The following is a 20,175-nucleotide window of genomic DNA, read 5'->3' as shown; positions in this document are numbered from 1 at the left end:
AGGTGTGACCAAGATCCTGAAACGTGTCACTCATCCTGACTTGAAAAGTACAATATTAGGGCCGGCCCTGTGGGCTAGTGGTTAAGTTTGGTGCACTCCACTTGGGCAGCCCGGTTCAGTTCCCTGGGCACAGACCTACACCACACAGCGGCCATGCTATAGTGGTGACCCATATACAAAATAGAGGAAGATTGGCCACAGATGCTAGCTCAGGGCGAATCTTCCTCAGAAAAAAAAAAAAATTACAACATTAGAGCCCTCACTAGATTTTATTTAATGCCTTTATAAGGAACCTATATGTTACTTTTCTTGTATATTTTTCATATTGCTTTTATTTAAAATTAAATCCTATGTCTTTTAAAAAAATTATTCTGAGGAGGTATCCATAGGCTTCGTGAGAGTGCCCAAGGGGTTCCTGGCCCAAAAAGGTAGAGAAGCCATTCTTGGTGAGGGAGAGAATGAAGCCAGAAGCCCGAGCCACGATGCTGAGACTGAGAGAGGAGCAGAGCTTAGAAAATCGGAATCTGAACACATGATCCTTAATGCCACTATCCTATTAAAAAGCTGTAGGAAAGCGTGTTGGGCAGTGTTCCCCAAAATGTCGAAAGGGGAATGAGTGTGGGAGCTGGACATGGCTTTCTATGGCACTGAATCGCAGAGGAAGAGAACAATTCTCCTTTCCATGTTTTCTTCATTCCTTCTGATCGAGTCCAGCCTCAGGTTAGTGCTAACCTGTCTTGAGCACCTTTCTAACAACTGCAGACTTCCAGCATTATCAGAGAGTGGACCTCCGGCTCGGAGTCTGGTAACATGGCCTCATTTTCGTCATTGACCATTTTACAGTTTCCTTCTACTTCTGGAAAGTGAGACGAGAGTTCCATTTACAATATCTAGATAAAGATTTCATTTTCAACAAATTCGGTGTTCTGAAAAAGTAAGCTGATTATGAAAATATATGTTAAGGAAATAATTGTGAAGGTGATACCAAGACACATAAAATGTGAATGTGCTGTATCACGATGTCCCCTCATCCACCCCAGTTTTACCAGTAAGGGAATTGAGGCCAGATAGTTGCCCAGTGCCTGCTAATTCTCAGGCCAAGTGCTAGGCTTCTCCCTGTGGCTATTCTGGCAGCTGGTCGCCTGCAATCTTCCCCCTCTCAGCCTCCTAGACGTCTGTGGGGCCGCAGGGGAGAAAGTCAGGGACTCCGAGTCCCCAGCATGGGTGTCAAACATGCCTTCTGAGTGTCCTGGCTCCAGGGTCCCCCGTCCTGAAGGGCCCAGCTGAGTGGGGCTTTCATCAGCCTCTGAGAGGTGGCAACATGTTTCAGGGCAGGATGCCTGCTGCCCACTGCCCCCACTTCTGCAGACCAGGCAGAGCGCTGGGAGGACTGGAAGCAAGATTCCAGAGGCATCTGGATATTATCAGTCACTCCACTGTCTGGCCAGTGGGCTGGGGCGGGGCCGGTGGCAGGGGGCAGAAACTGGCTGGAGGGTAGAGTCAGGAATCCCACAGAGATTCCTGGGACCAGACCCAGCTCCTGGGTGGGGGAGGAGGGGACCGTGGTGAGCTGGCTGCAGACCCTGCACCCTGCCCAGCCCTCATTAGGCGGTGGCACCAAAGGGAGCTGAAAATCAATGATGATATTCGTCTGGCAGAGGAAACCGAGAGGGAGGGGTCAAGTGGGGCAAGGCAGCCAGACTGGTCCGCTGGGCAGCACTTGAGGACAGCAGCAGGGAAGGTGGGGGTGGGCAAAGCTTGGCCTCTGGTCCACTTGAAGATTCCTGCTTCAAAACTAACCCTGATGGCTTCCAGACAAGTCGGCACCGAGGGTCATTTCTGGAGGCTGTAAGTGCTGTTGATGGCAGCTGTAGAGACAGGTGTAAATCCGTCCATGCATTCCTCCCCATGCCCCTCCCAGCTTTCTGCACCTGAAGCAGGTCCCACTTATTATCGCAAGCCAGCTCAGGAGGCCTGAGCGCGTGCACGCGTGTGCACGCGCGTACACACACACACACACACACACACACACACACACACACACACACACAGAACGCGCATGCTCACGGTTCACACTGGGCCTGCCCTGTGGGTGCATTTTTTTAAGTGCCTCTTTAAAGCAAACTCTATCAGCTGTTTGTTAAAGCAAAGCAAACACAAGCCTTTGCGACAAAAAAAAAAAAAGAAAAAAAGGAAAAGAAATCCTTTTATTTGCTACCATTAAAATGTCCTTTTAAAATACCTTTCTCAGCAGACTGGGAGGTAAGTAAGGGAGGAGGCAGAGTGAGAGGGAAGATGAGCTGTGGTTTATTTGAACTAGTTGGAGAGATGAGTTGGGGAGGGGGCACTTTCACCTTAAGCAGGCTCCTCTCTAGTGTCTGACCCTCCTCCTCATCTCTCACCAGCCCCCTCTTGTTGAACAAAGATCTGCTTTCCCAGGAGTACCGGGGGCTGCTCCCCCCATCCCTATCCCATCACTCTCCAGAGGGAGCCTCTGGGAAATTGCACAGCCCCTCTCCATCTCTCCAAATGTACTCTGGGAATCTGGAGGACTCTGGGGGAATGTTTCCTCTTCCTGGCCAACTAGATCCTACCAGTCCAACCTTCCTTGTGGGTTTGAGTGGCTGTGCACTGGGGAAGGAGAGAGCCTTCTATGCCAAGCCAATGGCAAAGACAGAAACACGGTGCCTTTTTCCGCACTGACTTGCAGGCTCTGGGCCACACACTCCCCCACCCCCAACCCAAAGGCCTTGTCAGGGGGGCCCCTGGAAACCCCTAATGAATGATAACTTATCTCCTAAGTTGCTGGTATCTGATGCTTTATATGGTTTTGAAAACCATATTCCCTGAGGGCCAGAGGCTACTTCGGGTCGTCGTTGGAGTAGCTCAATCATGATTTAATGGAGGCATTTATACTGTGCTGGATCATCTTCCACGCATGTTAAGTAATACACCAGGAGGGCGGCCAGGGGGTGTGGCCGGGCTGCCCCAGGCCTCCTTCGGCTGTCCTTTGCCCACCAGCTTTCTTCTTTCTCCTTGCGGGCATTCCTTTTCCATGCTCCTTCCTTATTTCCCCCTGTTCATCTGTTGTCTCTTTTCTCTGCCTCTGGTTGTCTCTCTCTTTGTTTATCTCCCTTTGCCTCACTCCATCTCTGTGAGTCTCTGTCTCTCTCTTTCATCTGTTCCTTCCTCCATGCCTCTCCCAAGTCACTCCAAGTGTGTAAGGCTCTCTGTCCCTTCTTTGGTGTCTGTCTGTCTGTCTCCCTGTTTCATCTTCCTCCCATCTCCTCCCTCCCCCACCCAGCTCTCAGGCCCGTTTGCAGCTCAGGTCACAGCTCTTCCCCAGTTTGCAGTGCCCCAGAGGACTGGGTGAGGGGATGGGGGGCTCCTGCTGCTGACTAGTTGGGCAGCTGCCGTTGGGGCCTGGGAGTGGGGCACCAGCCATGCCCAGCAGCATTGAGAGCCAGGAGGTCTTCAGGGCCCCACAGGACCCTGAAATTCCTTCTGGCTTGGTCACATGCAGCCCCCTCCTCATTGGCAGAGCTCATCATTGCTGGGGGCTCTGCCCACAGACACTCCAGGTATCCAGCAACGTTCCTCGAGTCTCCACAAGTTCTTCTCCTCAACAGATCTGAGAAACGTTTCCCTCACATTGGGAGATGGAAAAGACCTGGGCCAGAGGGGGACAGGGATGGAAAAAGCATTGGATTTGAAGTCAGGACATCCCGTCTCTAAGCCCAGCTGGGCCCCTAACTCCAGTGCAAGCAGAGGAAGGGAGCACTTTATTTCGGGGATCACCTGCAGGTTTGAGGTCCTGGCGTTCCGGAAAGGGGCCCACAGGGGCATTCAGCCTAGAGTGGGAAGCTGGAGGAGGGCTCTCGTTGCAGTATCAACCTAGGAAGAGGACAAGGAACGGAGCTTCAGGCTGGACTGGGAACACAACCCAGCAAGAGAGTAACACTAACAGAGAGAAGGCTTAATACACGCCAGGCAGTCTTCCAGGAAAAAATGCATGTATGCACTCTTAAGTATACTCTAAATATATATATATGATGTACTGAGTATATACTTTTAGTAAATATAGAAATGCATATTTTTAGTAACTATATGTATACTTTCAGTAAATATATATGGTATATACTAAGGGCATAGACTTTTAGTAAATATATACATTTAGCAAGTATATATACAAATATATATAATTTAATATATATTTAATTATATAATATTACATATTTAATATCATATAACTTAATATATGTATTTAATATATATAATATATAATTTAGTAAATATAAGTAAATATATATACTTTCAGTAAATATATATGGTATATACTAAGAGCATATACTTTTAGTAAATATATATTTAGTAAACATATATAAATATATAATTTGATATATTATATATTTAATTATATAATATTATGTATTTAATATATAATTTAGTAAATATATGTAAATATATATACTTTCAGTAAATATATATGTACTAAGACCATATACTTTTAGTAAACATATATATTTAGTAAATATATATAATTTAATGTATAATATATTTAATTATATAATATATATTTAACATATAATTTAATGTATAATATATTTATTATATATAATTTAGTAAATATATATAAATATCTATACTTGCAGTAAATATATATGGTATATACCAAGAGTATATACGTTTAGTAATTATATATTCAGTAAACATATAAAAATATATAATTTAATATATAATATATATAATTTAGTAAATATCTATTCTTTCAGTAAATATATATGGTATATACCAAGAGTATATACTTTTAGTAAATATATGTTTAGTAAACATATATAAATATATGTAACTGGATATGTAATATATATAACTTAGTAAACATATATGTATATATACACACATGTATATGGAGAGGGGGAGTAAATGAAGAGAGGGGCGCCCAGAGAGTTTAGGGGGCCCAAGCAGCTACTGCTTAACGAGCACATCCTGTGTGCCGTGTACGCACACCATCTCATTGCCTCCTTGCCATGGTCCTCTACGGCAGGACCCGTTATCCCCACTTTTCAGAGGAGGCAACTGAGGCTGAGAAGGCTTAATGGACTCATGCGCGGCTCCCAGGCTCTAACAGGCCTTCTCCGAAAGCTCAGTGGCAGGTGTGCCAACACTTTGCTGGACCGCACCGGTCCGAGTCTGCACATGTACCAAGGCCAGCAGCAACCACAATGGAGCAGGCAGCCACACAAGGAACCGGCCCTGCCCACACCCACGCGCGCACCTGCTGACCGGGACCTGGCTTGTCTTCACCTACACGCAGCTGGGCACACCCACGCTGCCAATGGAGCCCCACCAGGCTGTGGGTCGCCCTTAGGAGAGACCGAGGTCGTGGAGGCTGGTGGGCTCCATTCCCAGTGAGGGAAGCGAGCCAGCGCCCGCGTTTCATCTCCTCTGGTGCGCACGGAGGTGGGTAGAAGTCCGCGGAGAGGGATGAGCGCCGGGAGCGTATGGATCTGGGAGTCAGAAGGCCGTGGTTCCAGTCTTGACGCCCCTCCACACACAGGAACTGTGGGCCGGTCACCAGCCAATGCATTCGCCATTCCTCCTCCCAGAACCGTTTCGTCGTCGCTTCTCTGATCCGAAAGGAGCGGGGAAACTGAGGCTGAAAGCAGGTGGCTCCGAGCGCGGGAGGAAAGGTCGCCAAGCTCTTGCGTGCGCGCCAGGCAGGGATGTGGCGAGCGGAAACCGCAGTCCCCAGCCTCGTGAGAGAGGCGGGAAGCGAAGCCAAGCGCGGCGCAGGCACCTCGGGGCCTTGAGCGAAGCCAACGTCGGTCAAGCGGGCAAAGGAAGAAAGAAGAAACGCGGTTCCGGGCTGCTGTTTGGAACGCGTGCACTCCCCCAATCATCCGCTGGCGTCTCTACCAGGACCTCATGCACGCGGCTTGAGGAGGGGCTGGGCGGTTGGCGGAGCAGAGAGGGCATGGAATCGAATCCAGTTTGCTTCCGCAGCTCGGATCCTGGCGGTTGGGGGCAGATGGACGTCTACGCAGCTCCAAGACGAGAGATGTCGGCAGCTACCTGGAGAACTGGAAGCAAGTGGGAGAGATTCTGACCTCAACTTCCGACTCCGGATTCCATGTGCATTCGGGGAGAGAGAGAGAGGGAAGGATCGGTGGGAGAGAGACCAAGCAGAGACAGAGCTAGAAAGACAGAAAGAAAGACGCGAGAGAAATACAGAGTCCGAGAGAGATTCGAGCCTTAGCACCAGGCTGGAGGAGGCAAGGCGATTCCAGTGATCCTCGACCAGCCCATAAACATTCCTTGCCAGGCCAGGCCGGGAAGACAAATGATGCCCTGAGGTCTTCACGGGGGCCAGGGTTGGGCACCGAATGCCTGGTTAGAGAGTGGAACCCTCAGCCTCGCTTCCTCTTGCTGTGTGACTCCAGGAAAATCACTCCACTTCTCTGAGCTTCGAGTTCCATCCCTTTAGCTCAGGGAAGAGGACTGGCACATGGTACAAGAAGACCTTGAAATAATTGGGTTTATGATTTGTGCCTCCCCTCGCTTTTCTCCCACAGAGCTGCTTTGGATGAAAACACCCGGATCTTTGCTGCCTGGGTTGACTCAGAGTGACCGAAGGAGATGCTGGAGGAAGAATGTCAGGTGGGCACACATCAGGCGCCCAGTAATTGCTAATGTAGGTCTTCCTTAATTTAAGTCCCCATCATGTGGGGGACACAGGTCACCAGTTACCAAACTCTTTCAAAATCATGCATTATCTCAGAGGAATCTCCTAACCACCATCAGGAGCCCGGATCCAAGGTGACCCAAGGGTGAAGGGTCGTGCACCCAGGAACAGACAGCAAGCCTCAGGGATCCAAAGCTGGTGCTCATTTCCACCCTGTCTCCCTAATTCAGAGATGCTCGACATCCCCAGCGCCGTCCGCAAACCACACAGCCCCAGATCCTGCTAAACTGAGGCGAGGGCTTTAGAGAGAGACGTCCCGGGCGCAGAGCTCGGAGAGAGATGCTGGAGGGAGGGGGCGCCCGCGGGTGGGATGCACGAGCAAAGTTCTGGGAGCCAGAGAACTGGAGAGGGGGTGAAGGGGAAAGAGAAGTGAGAGCAGAGAGACAGAAGAAGGGAAGCAGACGACGAAGCTGGAGCGCGCCGGAGCGCGCGAGCCCGCTCCGGGCGCAAGGCGCCGGGTGCAGGACGGCCAGAGGCGCCCAAGCTGTGTTTCCCGCCGCGCCCCACCCGACCCAAGGGGAGCGCCCCACCGACCAATTTGGCTTGCACAAAACCCGCGCCCCAGGGGCCTTTGCCAGGCCGCTGGGACTTGATTCATTTCTTGACTAATTAACTGGAAGCTACGTCGCCCCTTCTTTCAGGGCCCAATTAATTCGCCGCGGGCGGTGGGGCGGGGGCCGTGAGGCCTCGGCGCCCGCCTGGAGCCCCTTTGTGAAGGGCTGTCTGGACCATATTGATTCTACAAACACACACACACACACACACACACACACACACACACACATACACACACGTCCCTCTCCTTCCTTCGCACAAAAAAAAAAAAAAAAAAAAACACCTTGAAAGCTCTGATTTCCAGAGTTTAAGATTTGTCAGACTAGCAACTCCCACCACCCCCCATTGCATTTGCTTCCAGAAGGAAGGGACCAGCGGACCAAGGGAGTTTCTAGATCTGGGAAAGGGTTAAATTTAAATGGAATTTCTCCCCCCAAAAGGGCAAAGAAGCAAAGGAAGCAGATCGCTACAGTGCACCTACTGTGTGCGTGCGGGGCACCTGCTACCTTGTTAAGCAGGACAATGAGTTAGACAATCCCCAGGTTGAAGCTTAGCTCCACAGGAGACTAACTAGCTGTGGGACTTCGGGCGAATCTTTCTCTCTCTGCATGATTCAGTTTTCTCATCTGGAAAATGCAGGTCACTGGGAAGGCCTCCTCGGATTGTTGTATTTGATGAGCTGATGTCTGGAAAAGCTCTTAGAGCATTATCATCCTCTTGAGTATTTCACAAATGTTCTCGCCAATAAACAGCGTTTCATAACAAACCCATTTCGCAGATGAGGAACCAAGAGCTGAGGAGAGCGGACCGGTCGCGCAATGATCGGGTCTTTAATCCCCGAGGCCGAGAGGCTCCTGAACGAAATCTACTAATGAGCTTCGCTCGAGTTGGGCGGGCTGCGCGGGAGTGGAGAGAGGTCTCCGGGCCTCGTGTACCCAGAGGCTCACCGGGTGGGGCTGGAGGCTTCTTCCCGTCCACCTACCCCCATCCTCCCTCCAGTGTATTAATGACCGCGGGGAACGAGAAACTCTAAATCCTGAAACCCGTTGGGTGGAACCCAGCGCGCACCAAGGAGGGCGATTTCCCAGCGGTCTGCGAGGACCGCATCGATTGTATTGACCTCACGGTGGGTCAGTTTGTCTCCTTCATCCATCAACCGAACGAAGTCTAGGACAAAAATATAGACGGGAGGAAATCACAGCCGTCTTTGTAAAGCTGGTGGGAGGGGAGGTGGCTCTGCTGCTGCGCGAGGGCGCGTGGGTGACCCAAGCCGGTCCCAACCCCACGCAGTGCGTGGGAAAAACGAGCTTCTCACCCCACTCCCCTTTATTCGATCACTGATTCATTTTTTAGTTCCGTTCTATTTTTAAAAACAACTGAGAATTAGTTTCTTCAATCAACAAGCATTTGATGAACACTGCATGTGCCAGACTGCGCTGGACATTGGGGTACTGATGAGGGAAGCGGTGTGCACAGAAGCAGAAAGCCCTGGCGGAGGGTGTATGTGTAGAGGCTTCTTTGCTGTCACTTTTTAGCAATGCGACCTTGAGCGAGACTCCCTAGCTATCTGGTCCACAGTTTCCCGTCTGCAAAGAGCAGCAGAGCTGCGCAGTCCTGGGCGAGGTGTACGCGCCCAATGGAAGAAACGGATGGGAGAGTCTAGAGGTTAGATCCTTCATCACAGCCCCTAGCTCGGAGCCTGGGTGCGCAGGTCTGGGGCAGTCCATTGCGCAACCTTGGCGGTGTAGACTCCGGCTCCCGCCTACGCCGGCGCCCCGCGAGCAGCTGGTGGGCGGGGTCGGCAGCGCCGTCGGGATTTCCGGGGCTCCCAGACGCTGCCGGTTCTTGGGAGCGAAGACCACCCAGCCTCAAGTCCGGCTTTCCTGACCTGAGACCTTGAACTTAAGCCCTCTCCCACATCGCCCTTCCCGGGCCTCAATTTTCCTCATCTTTAAAATGGGAATTATATCTTCTTTTTTTTTTTTTTTTCCTACTGTAGTGAACAAAGTTCAGGACGTCAGCATCAAGCCAGCGAGGACCCGTCTCCTGTTGGCCCACGTGTCTCCAGCGCTTAGCAGCGTACCTGGACAGAGAAACCCCTTAATATCTGTGGCATGACCCAGTGGATGTGTCTATCCATTATACCAAACTTCTCTTCCCACCACCATGTTTTCACTGTCTCACTTTACGTAACAGAATCTGTTCGGGGGAGCAGCTAAGAAGTTTGACGCTGTTTTGTTTTGTTTTTTTTAAAACGCACGTGGGCAGCGGTCATTTGCTTTTCAAATGCACGGAGAATCCACTTTTGTCTCCTTCTCTCCCTTTCTTCTTCGACTTTCATTCCTGTTTGAAAGATTATTTTTTGAGCACCTGCCAAATACCAGGCACTGTGATCAGAGTTGGAGATACGATGAGTCTCCGCCCTCCAGGAGCTTCCAGAATGGAGAACTAAGATTCGACACGCCCACCCAGACCCTGTAGCCCATTAACTTCTTTGGTCATGGTTGATTTTTTCCCCCTTTCTAGCTGTTTAAGTAGCTTTTGACAAGATTGCAAAGTGTAATGCGGTGCCTAGTACGTAGCAAGCACTCTAAGTGTTTGAAGAATTGATTCTTCCCAATATGTAGCCCACAGCTCCTCCTTTGGCTGCGGAACAGCCAATGTGAGATCTTAAGCGCCTTCACAAAGACGCTTCCAAATGAGGACTCAGGCGCATCTGGCAATATGCCCAGTGCCTGAGGGGCCCTGGAAGCCCATGAGATCGGGGTGTACCCCAGCCCTGAGATTCCCAGTTCCAGGGAAGCAATTGAGGCTAGTAAGGGCAGCTACTCTGATTTCAAACAACCATACCTGGGCCAGGAAAAGCTTGTCGCACCTCCACACCCATCTGGCTATCCTTTCCAGACCACTCTCTCCCGACACACAGACACAGACCCCTTTCCTGGTAAACAGAAGTTAGTACAGATGGTGCCTAAGAAATGAGGTGCTGCTTGCCCCCAGAACTCTCTTGCCCCACCTCCCTGTTCTGCTTGCCCAGCCTCTCTTGGTCCAGCTTCCAGATCTGGCGAACTGTGGGTGCCCCTCTCCCGCCCCAGCCTCCAGGAACAGCTCTGGCCTCCTGGTGCATCCGGAACTGCCACTGTGGACGCTCAAAACTGAGGTTCCCAACCCGCGCGTCGGCGGAGATTCGCTCAGGCCCTGCGGGCCACACGGAAGACGACTGTCCGCCAGCCACGTCTCCCAGGAGCGCCATCCAGCGGCGAGACGGCAATGGCACCTTTCGCAGAGGTTCCTGGCGAGCCTCTCCAGAAGCGAGGTGCGGAGGAATCCAAGTGGGAAGTGGTCCCCCACCTCCACACACCCCAGAAATTAGGACACTTGTATTTCCTACGCCTCCCCACGTATTCCCTGCACCGCTTAAGGCGGATTCGGGTTCACCCAGCGTTCAACACCCCCCGCCTTATTTATGCCCGACATATGCAGTGGACAGAGAACTTTTCAAAGGAGGAAAAAAAGAAAAAGAAAAAGGAAAAGGAAACAAAATAGTGGTTGCGCCACCACTGGCTGGAAACTTTCCTATGGCGGCTCCGGGGTTCATCCCGGGCTGGGTGACGCTTCCTCTCCCTTCCCGCGGACATGTTAAGTCCTGCCTTCCTAATTCTACACCCAGGACCTTATCCTAGCTGGAGTCAGGCGCCTTGTCTCCCTGCCCTTGCATGCAACCCGGGCTGGAAACCTTCCTTTCCCGGGGTCCCCGTGGGTGTCACTTCCCCTGTGCTGGGTCTCCAGACTGGCACCTTAGCGCGCACCGAATCCTAAACGCAGAGGGAGAAAAACACCACTTTTCATACTCCCGGAATGTTATCCCTAATTTTTTGGAAAAGTGCCTGTGTACACACATATTACATATATTATTGAGTGGGTTAATGCAAGACTAAAAACACCGAACAACAGTTGGGCGGGGGGCATATTCTCCAATTCCCTGGTAATTTGTAACAGACAGACTTTATTGCTCCGAGAGAAAAGGAGTGACTGTGTAGCTACAAAACAAATTTAACTCTGTCTATATTGATCAAATGGGAGTTTGCCCATGGGGTGTGATTGCAATGCATTTTTAAATCTGAGATTTAATTTCATATTTGGGGCTACTTGGAATGTCCATATGTACACACTTGTACCACATAGAACATTTTAGAAACACACAAGAATGTTTTACTACGTTTAAATAATGCAATGGAATATAGCCTTCAAGTTGGACCCATACACTTCTCAGCAAGCTCTCGGAACGTTAGGCAGATCTACATGGAAGCTCTAGAAAGGGTCCTGGCTCTGCTCTCAGAAAGCCAGGCCCACCTTTTCTCCAGATTCAGCTTGGGGCTCTCTTCTGATAGCCCAACTGAAATGTCCTTCGTCCTTACTCTTCCTTCACCAAGTCTCTACAACTAAAAACCCTGGTAATAATTCAACTCCAATATCCCTGTTATATAGAAATCTGTCCCACTCCCTAAAAAAAAAAAAAAAAGGAATTCATAACCCAGAGTCAAAAGGCCTTTCACTGACTCCAACAATTCTCGAATTCTAGACAGAGAAATGAAATAGAAGGGCCTGTCCTGGTTATTCACGGCATTAATACACGAACATAAAAGTGATTGCAACATCATATTTTAACTTGTCTAATAGAAAAATCCTAACTCTGCTGCACCATCCCCCCACCCCCGCCCCCCCATCTTTCAAAAGGACTAGAGTCGTGCGGGGATGGGGGGGGGCGTTGAAATGCAGCCGCTTGAAAAGGGGGAAAAAAGGCATTATTTACACCTGCAAACTTTGGATGGCTGTATTCGGCCCCAATTGGCTTAATTGTAAATCTTTTCCGCATGGCCCCAACTCCTGGACGGAGCGTCTGGGTTTAATAATGCGCCCTGGCACCCCAGCAGGGCCGGGCTGAAAAGACAGAATCCCCCTCCCCACCCCCACTCCGCTCAGAAGTAATTAGAGCAGCCTCCCTCCCCACATTGCCCAAACCCTGCTTGAGGTATCAGAACACCAGACTCAGACTCGTGGGGAACTCATATTTTACCGTCTGAAGACCAGAGGAGCTATTTCAAAAGCAAATGTACCCTCAAAGTCAGAGGTGGGAGGCAGCGTACCTCCTCCCCACTCCTTGCCCCCTGCGCTTTGGCTTGTAGGGGGGTGAGCGGGAAAGAGAGACGTCTACACTCGAAGCAGAGACAGCCTCAAACTCCCTGTTCATAGAACTTGCTGCTAAGACGACATGTAAAAACACACCCCAGCGGTGGGAGAGGAGAGCGCGCCCTCCACCCCACCCTCTTTTCGCACACGAAGATTCTCTCTGGCCTCAGCTTGGTTCCCTCTGGGCATTTTGTTTTACTCCCAGGAGGCTATCTCCTTGCAATTGTTTTTCCATTACTTTGAGAGACAGAGAGTGCTGCATTTCTCTTTTATTTTTGGTAACCCGCCTCCTCCCCGCCACTTAAGAACTTTACTATCCACCTCCCAATCTGTCCTTTGCAACCGGGGCGGATGGGGAGGTAGGAATCAATGCTGCAAAAAGACAAATCGGATGTTGACATAGGGAAGTAGGTGAGGGGCTCCTAACCGAATCCCTGTAATCTTAGTTTCAGTTCTCTAAGAAAAGACCTGAGTTCCACGGACTGGGCCCGCTGCGCTTTTTCCGTTCCCATCCGAGGAGCCCGCCTCGCCCCGCCCCGGTAGCTGCTGAGGGAAGGCAGGTAACCAGCGCAGGGAGCCAGTGCCCGCGGGTCGCGGTTCCCGGGCCTGGCGGGACCTTGTCGCGTCCGAGGTCCGGGGCAGGCCAGCCTGTCCGAGACCCCTTTGCTCCCCCGAGAGCCGGTGCGGCGGAGTTGGGGGCGAGATCCGAGCCCTGGCCCCTCCACCCCCGGGCCCGAGTATAATCCGAGACAGCGAGCGTCTTCTCCGGTTGCGCGCTGGGCGAGGCCTGGGGCCGCACCGAAACATCCACCATCCGTATCTGGAACGGGGTAAGGGGGGCGGCGGTAGGTGAAGCCCCCCGGGGCGGAAACCATCGCCGAAAAGACCTTATGGGGCGCCCTGGGCTGTGCTGTCTCCCACTCCTTCCTAGGGCCCGAAGTTTTCCTTTTCCAAGAGAAAGGAGGAAAGAGCATTGAGAGAAAAGTTAAGGGCAAGTTCCTAGATCGGAAAGGCGGCTGCCCTGCCCGCCAGAGGATTTTTAATATTTGGCTTGGAGATGAAATGAACTGAGGCCTGGGAGCCAGCAAAAGCAATTCTTACGAAAAAGCGCTCTCACGATTCTTTCTGTGTATGCGTGTGTCTCTGCCTCCCTCTCTCTTCTTCCTCTAAAAGATAAATAAAAATTTAAAAAGAAAGGAAAGAGAAACTTCTCCAGCCCTTGTGTATTCAAGCCCCAAGCTGGAAACTTCTAAAGGCTTCTGGGATCTCCAAGGCCACAAGTTTCACCGAAGCCTTTAGCTCAGGTTGGGAGACAGAGAACAGTCCCTCCAGCCCCCACGGATCACTTGCTGGATATTCTATAAAATTTATGCGGGATTTGTTATGTATTATTTGGAGGCAGGGATGATTGGCTTGGGAGCAAGGCATCTCTGACTCAGTCACATTGTTGAGGCCTCAAGCTTCTTTTACTGACATGGAGGGGGAGGCAACCCAGATTGTCAGATAATTAAGACTGAGCAGAGGTGCAGCGACCCTCCCGCCCAGTTATCTAAGTGGCGCTGGTACAGGGTCAGCGATCACAGAAGGCAGGGGAGGTGGACAAGCTAGTGCTTGGTTCCAGACTGTGAGAAGGGCGTTTGACCACAGAGTTTGCCTGGCTGTGGGGTGGCTGCTCAGCGACGGGCGAGGCCTGGAGTCAGGATTCTGAATCCAGGACCCACATCCTGGCCCTGGCAGCAGGTTTTTGAGCCCCCTACCTGCCAGTCATGCCAGAGAAGGAGGTGAAGTCACCACCCACCACCTTGTGCCCTAGAACCACAAAAGGTTATATTTTCCATCGGATTGTGTGAGGGAGAAGGGATTTGATCAGTTTTCAATAGGACAGTAAAACTCGGAACCTTCAAGTGCTCACACCCCTCAATTGCCGAATCCCCACGCCCACAGAGGGAAGACAAATCCCTCCCCTGAAGCCACAGTGCTCCCAAGGATTGCTACATCTCTTGGGGGCTTTGCTGGATAGAAAAGAATCTCTTAGCGGGTTATCTCCTTCTCTCCTCGCCCTGCTGGGTTTGGGAGACATGAAAACCTGACCTTTAGGGACACAGGCAGACTGGATGGCTGGCTGGGAGAGGCCGTGAGGCTACAAGAAGGAACTGGAAAGAAGAGAGAGGAAAACACACACACACAACTTCTGTATCCACTGCTCCCTTTAAGCAATCTTCTGCCTTTCCTCTCTGCTCTCACCCTCTTTAATTGAAACCCAGTACGGGAAATAGTAATGGATACTGTGCTCATATTGAAAAAACGTGTCTGTGACTACGAGGGGACAGTTAGTTCAGCAGATTTGGAGGAGCCGATCTTTCTTTGCACTGTCAACCTTCCTGACAGTAGCGGCCATTTGATTTGCTATGCCCTCTCACTTACAGAGCTCCCTGTTCCCTGCCTCATCTGCTCTCACAGGGCGAGACCCCACTGCCCCCACCCCTGGCACCTAACAACACCAGTAATAATGACAAGAAGCAAAGCAGGAAACCAAGGAAGTAAGGTCTCCTGTTTGAATAACACCCTCAATCTGCAGTCGAGAATTGGAGAGTATATCGTTTTATTTTCCCTCCATCTTTTTAAGTATTCCGTCTCCTTGCCTCGTCACCCCACAAGCCAAATTCCTGGCACAAATCACTGAGGGGCCATTTACACCCTTACCTGTCTTGACTGAAAATCTGGAGAGAGGATGTTGAAGAAAGAAAGGTGTTCGGTGGTCAGTGTGCTTGGGGCCAGATCAGCTCTGGCCTGCGTCTTGCTGATTCTGGGTCAGATAAGATGAGAGGGAAAATTCCCAGCCTCTTCCTCGTGAATTCATTTCTGCTGGACTAAGAAACATCCATTGCATTATCTTTTTTTTTTTTTTTTTAAGTAATTGGGTAAAACACACAAAGAGAGCATTGAAAATGTAGATTGGTTTGAAATTAGTTCCTTTCCTGAGAGAGATAGAGGAAAAAACCTTCACAGATGTATAAAAGACACCCTCCCCAGACACACTCACACACACACACACACACACACACACTTTCTTCATCCTCCCTTTTCTTGTTTCTCTTCCAACTTACCTAAATCACTAGCCATGTGCAAATTTGCCATTTTGCAGGGCGATCAGCTTTGATGAAAGGTAGGTGCTAATAAGAATAATGCAGAGGGTGAAATCTTTTCATTTTGCCTCTGCCAAAAACATATTTACATTAAAAGGAGGTATGATAAGGGTGGATTAAGTGTATAACGAATGATCCTCTAGAAACAGCAGAAACCAACTGGCGCCAAAGTGAGCATCTGTACTAAAAATACTGCTTCCCCAAGCTAGACAACTTTGACAATCTTCTCCATCTCACACAAGCTCCAGACTCTTGCACTGAATTTCCCTGATCAATAATTTAGAGGGCTGTCAGAGGACAGGGAAATGTGCCTTACAGGAAAGCCCTGTGCTGCTGGGGCAAGACAGGTTTTAGACATGCTGCCCCTCTGCCCTGGGCTCCTGCCTTGGAAAGGAGAGACAGAGAGATCAGAGCTTTGGAGCAGGGGTGAGAGCCAGCTCTGGGGAAAAGGGCGACTTTTGGGATACCAAAAGGAAAAAGTGAGATTTCCAACCTACACAAATGGGCCCAACTCTCTTCTATCTCTCAGGACACCTTATCTTCCCAGCCAAGGGCGTGAGGGGCAAGTGTTGGCTCGAACCCCAGGAAGAGGTATCTCCAGCATGTCGTGGTTACTGGAAAAGATGAGAGAGGGAGAGAGGGGGAAATACAGAAGCAATCCAGAAATACAGAAAGGCAGACGAGGATTCAGAGAGGAAGCCAGAGAAAATAGAAAGGAAGAAAGAGTAGAAAAGAGAGTAAATCAAAAATAGAAAGAACAAGAGAAGTGAAAGGCCGGGAGATAGAGCCAGACAAGAAGAAGAAATAGAAACCAAGAACAGATAGATGCGAGGGAGAGGAGACAGAAGGAAACAGAAGAAATATCAGAGATCCACAGTCACAAAATCCTGAAAGGAGACGAACAGAGAGACAGGGAGACAAAAAAAAAAGGGGGGGGGGGGACAAAGGGTGGGTGCCCTGTCTGGTCCAACCAAGAGGCTGTGCCTGCCCCTGGGCAGAAGAAGAATGGGGAAGCTGACTTTCCCTCAAAGAGGCTGACCCCGCAGCCTTCTGACCTGAGAGAAACTAAGCTCTTAAAGCAAGCTTTCTGTTGTGGGTGGAGGGCGTGAACGCGAAGTTCCAGGAGGACAATCGAGCCTCCTAGGACTGCGCAGAAGTCGTCCGTTGGGTTCAGAGCTGCGAGTGGGAGCATCAGGGATTCGGTAGCACGAGAGCTAATGTGGGGAGGGGGTGCTGGCGGCCATTTGCGGGAGGAACCACGCGCAGTATGCTAGATACCCCCGAGGGAGCAGCTTCCCTGGGATCGTCCCCGGTTGGGGAAAATGAGCACGAAGAAGGATGGGAGCCCCAAGCGGGCACCTAGTCAGTTTCAAAACTTGTCAATATCAAAAGCGCGGGATCCAGTGCGCCAGGGCAAAGGGCAGAAACAGGGAGCCATCTCTCCACTGCCGGGCGACCAGAAAGCCCCTCCCCAGGAAAAGTTTACATATGGACCGACCCCCCTAGGAAACTTCTTAATTAGGCCTCAGACCCCTGGGGAAACACGGATGTCCTTATGTCAACAGAGTTCCCAATTTAGCGACACCTCCGACTGAAAAAAGCTCCGCCGCTAACCGGGGTGAAAGTTGAGGAGGGAATGAGCGTGTAATAGTCCCTCGCCAGACCTCACACAAGCCGAAGTGAATATTTACAGCAAACTTGCCAAAGTAAACGACCCCGCCTACCCACCCTTCCTTCCCCCTCCTCCTCCCTTTTTTGTAAACTTCAGATAAACACCATTCGGTCACAAAAGGGTCGGTTGGTCCCCTTTATAGTTTGAGGCAGGCGGTGCCAGAGGGAGAAGCAGGATCCAGCAGAGGCTTCCTGGGCTATTCTTTAAAGGGCTGGCTTCTCTGCCGCATCCTGGCCTGGGCCGACGATAGGTGATTCGGCTTTGCATTTGCGTCTGTGTGTGCGCGGTTTGTGTACATACGAAATTTATTCTGAGGCTCCTCTGCCCCTTCCCCACTTTGGCATCCACACACACACACTCCTCTAAACGCTGCAGGCATTACAGATCTGGAGACCCGGGGATTTTCTTTTCTTTTTTTTTTTTTTTAATCAGTCCTAGAATTAAGTGAAAATCTCTGAGGAATGTTTGGGGGACACCAGAAGTTCCGTGAGTCCTCTCGGATCCGAAATGTGGTCCCCTTCTCCCGCGCGTAAAGCAGCGCTTGTCAGACGGCCGAGGGGCAGGCTCATTCACTGTTTCCCGCTTGTCTTTTGTGCAGCGTGAGGCGAGGAGAGAGAGAAGATCGAGGGGGGCTGCAAAGAGGAAAACAACGGCCGCGTAGAGCCCGCGGCTGGAGCCCCAAGCCCGAGCCTGGGGCGTGCTAGCCTTGCGGGTTACCCCGGCGGCCAGGCCTGGCACAAGTCTTCGAAACACTCTAGCCAATGTTTAACTCGAATGCAGTGGCCACCAGGCCGCTTTTGTTTGTTCGCAAATTAATCACCCAGCGCACGGCCGGCGCCAGAGTGGGTTTATCACCCACCGGGAGGGGGGCGCGGCGGCCCCGCAGAGACCAAGAGGAGTTCGCACCTCCCTGCTTTTGATCCCAAGTTACCGCGGCCTCCCTGCATAATACGAGCCTCCTGGGGCCAAGTCTGGGAGGTCAGTCATAATTGGCGGAAGTTTGCAGACCATTAGCAAGATGTCGACATTTTCGATTCAGAACCCCGCAAACTTTCCTCTTCCCCCCTCCCGTGCGCGCTAGAGTGGGAGTGAGGGTCAGGAGTGGCAACTGGGGTGACCCCAGGGTTATGTTAGAGCTACGGGCAAAAATAGGCACATGGGGGACGAGGGGGCAGTGTGAAGGGCAGAAATCACGCTCAGTCCACGGTGGGGCCAAAGGCGAGTTGAGATATTTACAAGTACAGTAAAATCAGCAAGCTCCCTTCCATGCCCAAAACAGGAGGGAGGGCACAATGCAGAGGGCCGAGTAAAATGTCCCTCTTCTGTGCTTCTGGACGCTTGGGGCACCGACTAGGTGAGCAGGGGGTCAGTCACGTTGTGGTTACAGAATTACTTTCCTTCCACTCGCAGCGGCCGCGCAGAGACTGGCGGCGACTGCAGACTCCAGATCGCGGGGTTTGGGGCCGCTCCTGAAAGTGCAGCGGAGCTGCCCCAGGCTCAGGCGGCGAGCACTGTGGGGGAGGGGGTGGGGTTTTGCCTTCAGAGACTCGTGAAACCCTGCAGTGACCTCGGCGGTCGGTGTGAGGAGGGGAAGGCCTGGCCTCTGGCAGCCTTCAGGATCGGGCCGCCAGGGACGACGGAGGAGGCATTGTGCCGCAACACCCTGGGCGCCCGCCGCCTCTTTCTTCTCTCTCCCATTTTCTCTTCTTAACCACCAGCAGAGAGAGATGGAGAAAGACAGGCCGAGAGTAAAAGAAAGGGGCGAGATGGCGAGCCGGACTGAATGCGCAGAACCACTCTATTCTCTCTGGTGACTTCAGGGAATTCTCGGCGCTGGCGCCAAGCGCTCTTAACCATGTGCGTCAAAAATGCGAGGCTGGAAAAGCTTGTCGCCTCAAAAGTTCCGCCCCTATCTCGGCGCGGTTGGCCCACAATGGAACTGCATTTCCACCCTCGACTTGCTCCTGCTTCGGAGCTGGGAGCTGGGGGTTAGGAAGGACACAGGTCAGAATGTGAGAGGATGGTGCCGTCTACACACAGAGACACACGCTCAACCCAAGCCTTGAGTTTCTTAACCCCCTACGCCCCGAAATCACCCCTTTCTCCATTCCTTTTCCACTGGAGGAAGGTCTCAGCTCAGGAAGGGTAAAAGAACATTCTCCCCAAGATTTCCCTCCATCTAAGCAGAGACAGCCCAACTCATTGACCCCCAGAAGCGAGAAACAGGGGTTTAGGGAATCCTCTGACCCAGACAGGGACCTGCCATAACGGCTTCCAATTCGGCGACTGGTCTGATCGGTAAGATCGGGTTGCCCCCCTCCCCTTGACCCTCGCTGAGGTCCCCACCCTACCTGAACTGGAACCAGTCACCTCGCCTCTGGGGTGGGGGCATTTCACGGTTTGTTTTACAAATTCACCCCCGACTTCTGGCGAGATAAGTCCCCGGGTGGAGAAAGAACTGAAGCGCCGAGAGATAAGTGCGATGCTTGGAGAAGATACAAGGCTGGCGCACCTCCCCCTACCAGCTCGCCCACCCCTTACCAGCAGCTCCGCACCAAGCAGGCCGCCGCCGAGGAGGCGGCAGCGGCTTGGCGGGGAGAGGCCCAGGACCTCGTCCCTCGCGGCGCTCACTTTGTCCAGATCTCCATTCTCCCCTCTACACTCAAACACACATTCAGGTGCAATACAGGAAGCCCGAATCCAGATGGAAAACCAGATCTAAAAGGGCTGGCAAATGCATTTCAAAAAAATCCCGAAGCCCGCCTCCCGGAGTGAGCGCAGACAGGGCCAGCCGCGCAGGCTGTGTACATATTTGCTTGTACGTGTTTTTCTGCGGGTGGCTGGGTCCCAGTGTGCTGGCGTGTTCGCGA

Source organism: Diceros bicornis, chromosome 35, assembly GCF_020826845.1.
Source record: "Diceros bicornis minor isolate mBicDic1 chromosome 35, mDicBic1.mat.cur, whole genome shotgun sequence".
NCBI lineage: Eukaryota > Metazoa > Chordata > Mammalia > Perissodactyla > Rhinocerotidae > Diceros > Diceros bicornis.
The sequence above is the reverse complement of the archived record's forward strand: the minus strand, read 5'-3'. Positions refer to the sequence as shown.